At 30.8% G+C, this 8,323-nt stretch overlaps 1 pseudogene; it reads left to right on the top strand.

The window, feature by feature from the left end:
• Nucleotides 1–3,447: 3,447 nt before the first annotated feature.
• Nucleotides 3,448–5,245, top strand: LOC128159178 (tenascin-R-like; annotated as a pseudogene).
• Nucleotides 5,246–8,323: the final 3,078 nt, after the last annotated feature.

Raw genomic sequence — 8,323 nt, 5'->3', positions numbered from 1 at the left:
GGGATACTCAGCTTCAAGTTTGAGATTTGATCTCAGATATATGCATTTTTCTTTTATGAATTTGGGTTGAGGACTGCTTTATAAAATATTAGTGACGGTTAGGCCACTTCTTCAATTTCTAAGTTATAAAACACTTAATCATGCATTTTATCCATCTTTATTGACATATTTTACAAAGAAGGGGTCAACGCACTGTTTATTTCTTAACAGTTACTTAAACAAACGTTTAAAATATTCAACCTAATTTAAAACAGACAAAATTCATCGAAAAATGATATAACTTTATTAATGTTAGTATATTAACAAAGATTTATCATCTACAATGCGATTGCTATTTCTGATTTTATTTATATCAATTTGTTGTAGTCTTATATTTATTTACAAATGTTGTAAGATATATATGTATGGAATTATCATTTCTTTGAGAAATTAACTCTTGGCAAACAAAGTACAAACGAATTCAGTGTGTTCATAATTAAAATAAAAAAGACAGCAACATTTGATGGAAACTCGTACCAATGTAACACATACTGGGGAATCATTAAATTTCGTGGGGGCCAATTTTCGTGGATTGCTTAAATTTTACAGGTTCATGGGGACGTAATTTCGTGTATTCTCTAAAACCTACAAAGGAAATATGACTTTATTACCCTAATTTATTAATTCGTGGAGGATGTTATTTCGAGGATGAGAGGTACACACAAATTCCACGAAAATTGAGCCACAACGAAATATAATGATTCCACAGTATGTAAACTATAACAGGACTCTAGCTTTCTTTACAAAACAAAGAATTTCAAAGTCTGTATCCTGTTGTATTCTTTTTATAACTTAATACTTGACTTTCATATTTGAACAAAGTATAACATATGTCCATATTAACCATTCTCAACATTACAAATGGAAAAATCAGATTAAAAATTTTGAGTTCAAATCGTATCTAGGTCCCTTTATTTTCCAGTTCATTCAAATAACAAATGATGTTGTGTGTCGACATTTTATTATATCCCCTCGTAACAAGATTGTTTCATTATAGGAAGACGGCAAAAGGGTATAAAATGTAATAAACTTAACCTTTAGCAAGGTTGTAATGTGGGAATAGAACTTTAATTGATTTTAATGAACACTAGGAGGCCTAACCTATTTCGATAAGAATAAGATATAAAACTGCATGTAGTAGAGTCAAAGAGGAAGAACTCAAAGCCTGCAGGCCAAACAAAGAACCATCGACTTTGAATGGATTTTCTGAGCAACAACTGGCAGCATCGTAAAAATCTCCTTGCAAAACCATTTTTTGGTATAAAATTAAAGAACTAGATACAGTTTCAGTCATATTTTGCCCTGTTTAAGAGTGAGTTTTAAAAATATCACAAAAAATGGAAATGCAACATTTATTTACACAGAATACCCAAAAACTAAGAGTCAGCCTATGAATAGTCACCTGATTAGACTTTTCACAAGGGTATCTGGGACGTCATAAACAGTGCATTTTACCGTAATTTCCTCAGTGTTTTTGTCATTAGAAAACTATGTCTGCAACTGTCGCCCACGATGAAACTCACATTATAGCTTTATCATGTGATATCACATATCATTTTCGTTCTGGGCGACGGCTGCAGACACATTTTCCACTTCAAAAACTACAAGAAACTGTGCCATTTTACATCATATTTGACTAAATCTTAGAAATATGTCAAAATATTAAAGTCATTATCATTTTTGAAACAAGATTAAAGTGTATAACTTAGTACTTTATATACATATATATTCAAGTTGGCAAATGTGCATTTTCATAAGATTTAAACAACTTTTGAATTTAAGGGCAAATATTGAAATAGACTGTACCTTCTTTTTGATCCGACAAATAAGTAATTGAAACGTTTTAGAAAACTCTAGACGGATATTAATAGGTGTTGTCTTACAACGAGTTTTGACGTAAGAAAATATTCTTTCTGTTATCTGTTTTATCAAAGTAGATATCAAAAATAGTGAATTGTAATGGTTTTTAAAAAGGGTTTTGCAAAAATCAGTTAACATTATAATTTACCAATGAATAGAGAGTTTACTCAATCTCAGTTTATTAATTTGACAGCAATATGAGGCGTATTATTCTTGTGAATTGCATTATCAACAATACAAGTATCTAGAATTAATTCTGGTTTTCGTGATTAAGCAATGAACTTTATGGTAAATAATTTTAAAAATTTGTGCAATCTTAGCTGATCTTCTGTATAGTTCCCAGTATCATGACTGTAAAAAGAGCATTTAATTTAGTGTCATTGACATTGAAAAGAACAATCCAATGTATCAGATATATTGCTGTATTTTAATTCCGTTTCCATGTGACGCCACGTCTTGCTCGTATTATACTGCCAAAACAGTGCATCCTTTCGGACTTTTGATGGAATGTACTGGTCTACTTTCTGGGTCGAGAGAACCACCCTGACTTGAGCACCCATGGTGCTTCGTAAAGAGTGCTGGTTTTCATAAATGTTAATTTGACCTCTATTTACTCAAATGGTCTTTATATCTGAAAGGATGAGGGTCATTCCAACAATTGTATATTGACCTGATACATGAAGTCTTGAAAGGTGACTAATGAGGCTGTACCATTCAGTCTCTTGTTTGCTAGCTTTTAGTAATCGTTCAGTTGACTAAACTGCCCAGTATGATCCCGTGGGTTTTCACTGTGTGAATAGAACCTCAGTGCTATTTTGTTTTTGGTAAAGACTTAATTTTAGATTTTAATCAAAACGTTAAGAAATCATTAGAAACGTCGCAGGTTTGCATCTATTTAGATTAAACAAATAAAATGTTAAAAGAATCAAATTGGCAATATGGCACATATTTAACAAAAAAGAAGTTGACTTAAAGCCTATTGTCAATTTGATATTGCAGCAAATCACGACCAATGCTTTTTATTGGCACATAATCGTACTTATCTAAAAATGATATGTATTTTAGCATTTCTGTCTTTAAACGCTGAACAACATGGAATAAAGATCTATAGAAATCAACAACATCGTATTTTTACTCAAGGACATAAATTAAGCTGCATTTCAATTTCTTTCTGTGTCACTTTTTAGGCAATCGTGTATTCCAATATAAACTATGTATTTCATCACTAGACCCGACATAGATATGACATAATACACCACGCAAAAAAAAAATCTCCCCATATCTTTGGCTTAGTACAAGCAATAAATAATTATTGAGGGAAGGTGTTTACCTTTAATTTCTTTATTTTTTTCTTTTTTTAAACTTAAAATATCGAATTACTAAATAATAATATACAATTGTTATCATCATTGGAATATAAAGGTTTGACCTTTAAAACCATCATTAAATAACAAACCCTAAAGACTATATATAAGTACTTTCTTCCATTATTAAACAATGATAACTTGTAAGTTAATTGCAATTCTATCCTAATGTTTCTTCTAGGTGATGCAAAAAAGATTAGTTGGTTCTGTCAGCTTCTATAGAGCGTGAAATGAGTACAAAAATGAATTAGGTAACGTTAAACGTTGCTTCATTACTCTGGATCCGTAGGTTTTTGGAATATACCCTGTTTTTCTTTTCATACGTTGAAACTGTGCAAATTATTTCAAGTAAATTTTAATTAAGATCAAACACGTAGAGGATTTGATTTGTTCAGTTCTTGATAATCCTTTAATAAATACTAGCGTATAACTAATATGTTCTGATACGTATTACTAATGTTGTTAGGACTACACTAAATGATATTTCTTTATAGTGATTTAATTTCCTGTTAAAAGGAAATCGTTTGTAAGACTTACCATTTTGTATTGCGATTTGTTATCTCATTTTAAAGGTTCAGTATTTGCTTTACATTCAATTGCATCTTTAAAAAATATACTGCTCTACGCATTTAGCAATGGGTCCATGTTTCATTAAGGTCTTCCGTTTCCAACGGAAGACCTGTCGTACTGTGTCTTCTTATTTTTTTTCCACCAATTTTGTATACGCGATTTCCAGGTAACTATCTAACCGATTTCAACCATTTTTTCACAGATGATTGGAAGTGATATGAATTTATTTTGCTTTTTGATATTTTTGCCGTCGTCACTTCCGGTATATATTTATAGCTGATTTTGTAACTTTTACCTCCCATTTTGTTTACGCTTGATCTCGAAAACTATCAGAGATATGAATATGAAGTGTTACGCCAGTGGCGCCTTTCTTTAGAGCTCACTATTGCTCGAAAATTGGGTACCCATTTTTTCCGGTTTTTGTCCACAAGATTTCGCAATGATGGCTCGATATATTTTCTAGTTTTTGTTCTTTTTGTTAATAAGTGACATGTTTCCAATATGGAAGATAAGCCATCCAATAAAAACTGATAAAAATACATTATATGTGTACAATTCTAATTATAAATTTATTGTTCCCTTCCTTCTCAAAGAAAGAACTATCTCCATCTTTACTTTGTGACCCATTCTTTCAGGACATCACAATATCTGCCAAATCGTTCAGAATGGTTATACTGTCCTGCGTGTGGAACTTAAGGCAGGGGATGAGACTGCTTTTGCTGAGTATAGCAGTTTCTACATTGCGGGGGAGGAAGACAAATATAAAATCCACTTGTCTGGTTATTCCGGGACAGCAGGCTATCCTTAATGCATAAATATATATATGTTAAAGTGGAATTCTGAGTGTAAACAAATATATAATAATATAAAGAAAGAATTAAGAGAATGTGCCAAAAAATTGTGCCTTGTTATACTTAATGTTAAAGAGGTCTATTATGTTTGATAAATAGTGTAATATGTTATCTCTGTTTCATACCACTAAATGTTACACGTCGTATGATTAACTATGGTAGCTTGAAAAGGTTGATAACTGCTTCAGGTAAGAACCACAGTAATTAAAAGAACAATGTAAATAATTGTTACTTATTCAGTGATGAGAATCATAGAACTTACCTACATGTAATCTGATTATACGTTATTAAATATTCCTGGTAATGGTTGATCGTGTACTAATATTCACTGCAACAACGACGCTAAGTTCTCCACCCATGATAATGACAAAGACTTTGTCTCAACAAATGAAGCTTTGAGGTGGCGCGGTGGGTGGTGGTACAATGAGGGACTATGAGGGACGATCTAGCCTGAATGGCGAGTACGGGAATAACAACCACGGAGAAGGAATCAGCTGGTACTATTTCAAGAGATGGACCAATTCACTTTCTTGTGCCAGAATGATGCTTCACCTGGAATAACAGATTGCTATTTAATACATCATAGATTATAACTCGAAGTACATGTAGTATTCAGAGGTTAGATTTATTAAAAATATACTTTATTGCTACAGTAATAAATTACATGGGGGCTTTTAAATATTTTATACTTTCATTTAGCTTGGTATTACGATCTTTCATGTTACTATACGGCGTAGTATTACGTAAACCAATATTTTACAACAACCAATAGGATAAAAGCTGTAAAAATACTTTTCAATGACAATATATTGAATTTCAGTATTTCAGTTGCATGTTTCTATTTGTATTTTATAGATGTTCACGAACGTGTGCATTTATTTTGTAGTTTGTGTAAATATAAAGAGAGTTTTTCAAACATTTTACCTGAACCGTATTTGCCGATCATTTATGGGTAAACATTTTAAAAGTTTGAAGATAATCGTGCGTTCGCCCTAGTTTTGTCGTTAAATAATACAACAGCAGCTGTGTACTTATTAGTCTCTAATATCTTAAATTTCCCATTCAACTATACAAAAGGATAGAAAAAATATTTTCCTTTAAAAAAACACTCAACTGTTTTTATGACTTCACTGATTTTTTTTTCCAAAAACTGTATAAAAAACTAATTATTTCTGTACGATTTTTATATTTTTTCAAATGTATAATTTTGTACAATCTTACTTAGTTCTCCAAATTTGATCAAATCTTATTCTGCGTTCTTTTAAATCAAAGTACTTAATACATCCTACTAACCTGATATTATAGTTAAAATTAATAAAAATAATTAAATGTTATTTTCAGCACTCTACAAAATGAAAATTTAGTTTTAATGCATCTATGAAGTTACAAAATTTAACCATTTCTCACCCTTTCTTAAGATTTTAATAAACGTTTTTAAAATATTGTTTATTTCATTTTGCAAATCATACTGAAAAATGGTATTTGAACAATAACGCACAACACAGGAAAATAAAAAGGTTTCTAAAGTCTGATTACTGTTAACACAACAAATCTTTTTTGAGGACATAAATCGTAGTACAATGTGTCTGCCACGTAAAAGACATGAATTATTGTATTTGATTAAATCTAACTTTTAGCAAATTTCTAAAGCGCTATTCAAAACTCAAAGTTTTAGGCATAAAACACATTTAATATAATGCACATTCACCTTATTTTATTCACTTCAGATATACTTTAGACTTCTGTTACAAACAGGGATTTAAAAAAAAACTGTTTGAAATGTCGAATCTAATAGAAAAACAACCATACAATTGAGTGCACGGAATTGGCTTTTTCGATAAAATTTAAAAAAAAAAACTCAAATCCGTTGGGAACTGTCCCTACCGAACAATCGATTACTGATTATAATGATATCTTTAAAAAAGAAACAGCTACGATATATTGAAAATATCAGACCTGGTTTGGAATCTAAAAAAGTACAATTAAATAGAAATTCAATTTGGTCATCGTGTCAACGGATAGGTTCAATATGTTGTAGGTTTAGATCAATCGGTATAGAATGTATTTTATTGAGTGTGTTGACTATAAAATAACAAATAAATACTCAGGACCTATAATCACAAACATTAAATGTCACGGTCGATATACAAGCGAGATACAAAATTCGTTGTTATGTTTACATTTTTTTTGTTTACAAGTAATCTAGTCCTTAGAAACAACAAAAATTTTAATTTTTTACTCTTTAGAAACAACAAAAATTTTAATTTTTTACTCTTGAACTAACAGGATAATTTTTTTTATGTTCTGGACTGCATTTTACAAAAGAACTTACGACAAAGTCGTAAATATTTACAGTCCCGTAAAACGATATTTAGAGAACAAAATTGACATAAAACCTTTTGTTTACAAATATTACAGTTCCCGTAGTTATATTTTCCAGCCATAACAATAAATCGTTAATTAGTTGGTGATTAATTAGCATTCAATAATTTAATCGTAAGTCGATAGTTCTTTTGTAAAACGCAACTCTGGTCTGCATTTATATAGATTAATATATTTTTTTATCAGGCTGTCATAACTTTAAAAAGAGAATAAATAATGCTTCTATATATGATAAGAACTACAGTAAATAAAAATGGTTCCACAATTCAAAGAATTATGGTGAACTCCAATATGTTCCACTGTTTTATGGGCCTTGTGTACTTACACACTACAAGTGTGATTAAATATGTCTATAAAATTTAAAATTGTCCTAGAAAACAAAAGCGTAGATGATTAAGATTTTAAAATGGCTGACAAAAAAAGTGTCGTTATAATTGACAAGCGGAGACTCAGGTTAACACAAATTTAAAATTCGATTTAAAAAAAAAAAAACTATCTGTTCCTTTTATGAACTTAAAGGATATAATCGATGTTTGTCTGCAAATGGGTTCATATCTAGGCTTTGGGAATATTTGACAACGACGATCAATATACCGCTATTTGGCAATCATTTATATTACAGTTTTGAAAATTTAAGAATAATTTTCTTGAAATGAAGTTTTTTGTACTATCAATAATTTGCGAGCATCTTATCGCTAACACTCGAGATTGAAAGTTTAAATACAGAGGGAGCGTGTCTTTCTTTTTTATGTTTCCCTGTTAATATCAGATCTAGACCTGACGATGTGTATATACGATATTATGCGGCATAATGCAAGGCCATATAAATACCATTCAAGGAAATTACAGGAGTTTATTTCTTAACATCAACAATTTCAATCTTTTACGCTTTTGTTTTTCAAAATAATTCAACTTTATAACCACGTTCTGTCATACTTGTACAAGTAGGAGCTTAAGAACGTATAAAGGAAGACTTATTGGAATGCAGGCCTAAAAATGATAACAAGCAGTGTTCAAATTCAAAAGCCCTCAAAAAATGCAAATAAGGAGCAAAACAAACACGGACCATTACAAAAAATAGAGGTAGAATCAGACGCCATGGAGGAGGGAGCATCCTCTGTTGACCTCTGTTGACCGGTCACACCCGCCGTGTGCTCTCTGTCGTTATCGGAAAACGGGAAATCCGTAGACAGTTCGGTGAATAATTATGGGCTAAAAATAAATATGAAAAATTCGATCAAGTAAAAGTTTATTTTT

Source organism: Crassostrea angulata, chromosome 8 (genome assembly GCF_025612915.1).
Source record: "Crassostrea angulata isolate pt1a10 chromosome 8, ASM2561291v2, whole genome shotgun sequence".
Lineage (NCBI taxonomy): Eukaryota > Metazoa > Mollusca > Bivalvia > Ostreida > Ostreidae > Magallana > Magallana angulata.
The sequence above is the reverse complement of the archived record's forward strand: the minus strand, read 5'-3'. Positions and strand labels throughout refer to the sequence as shown.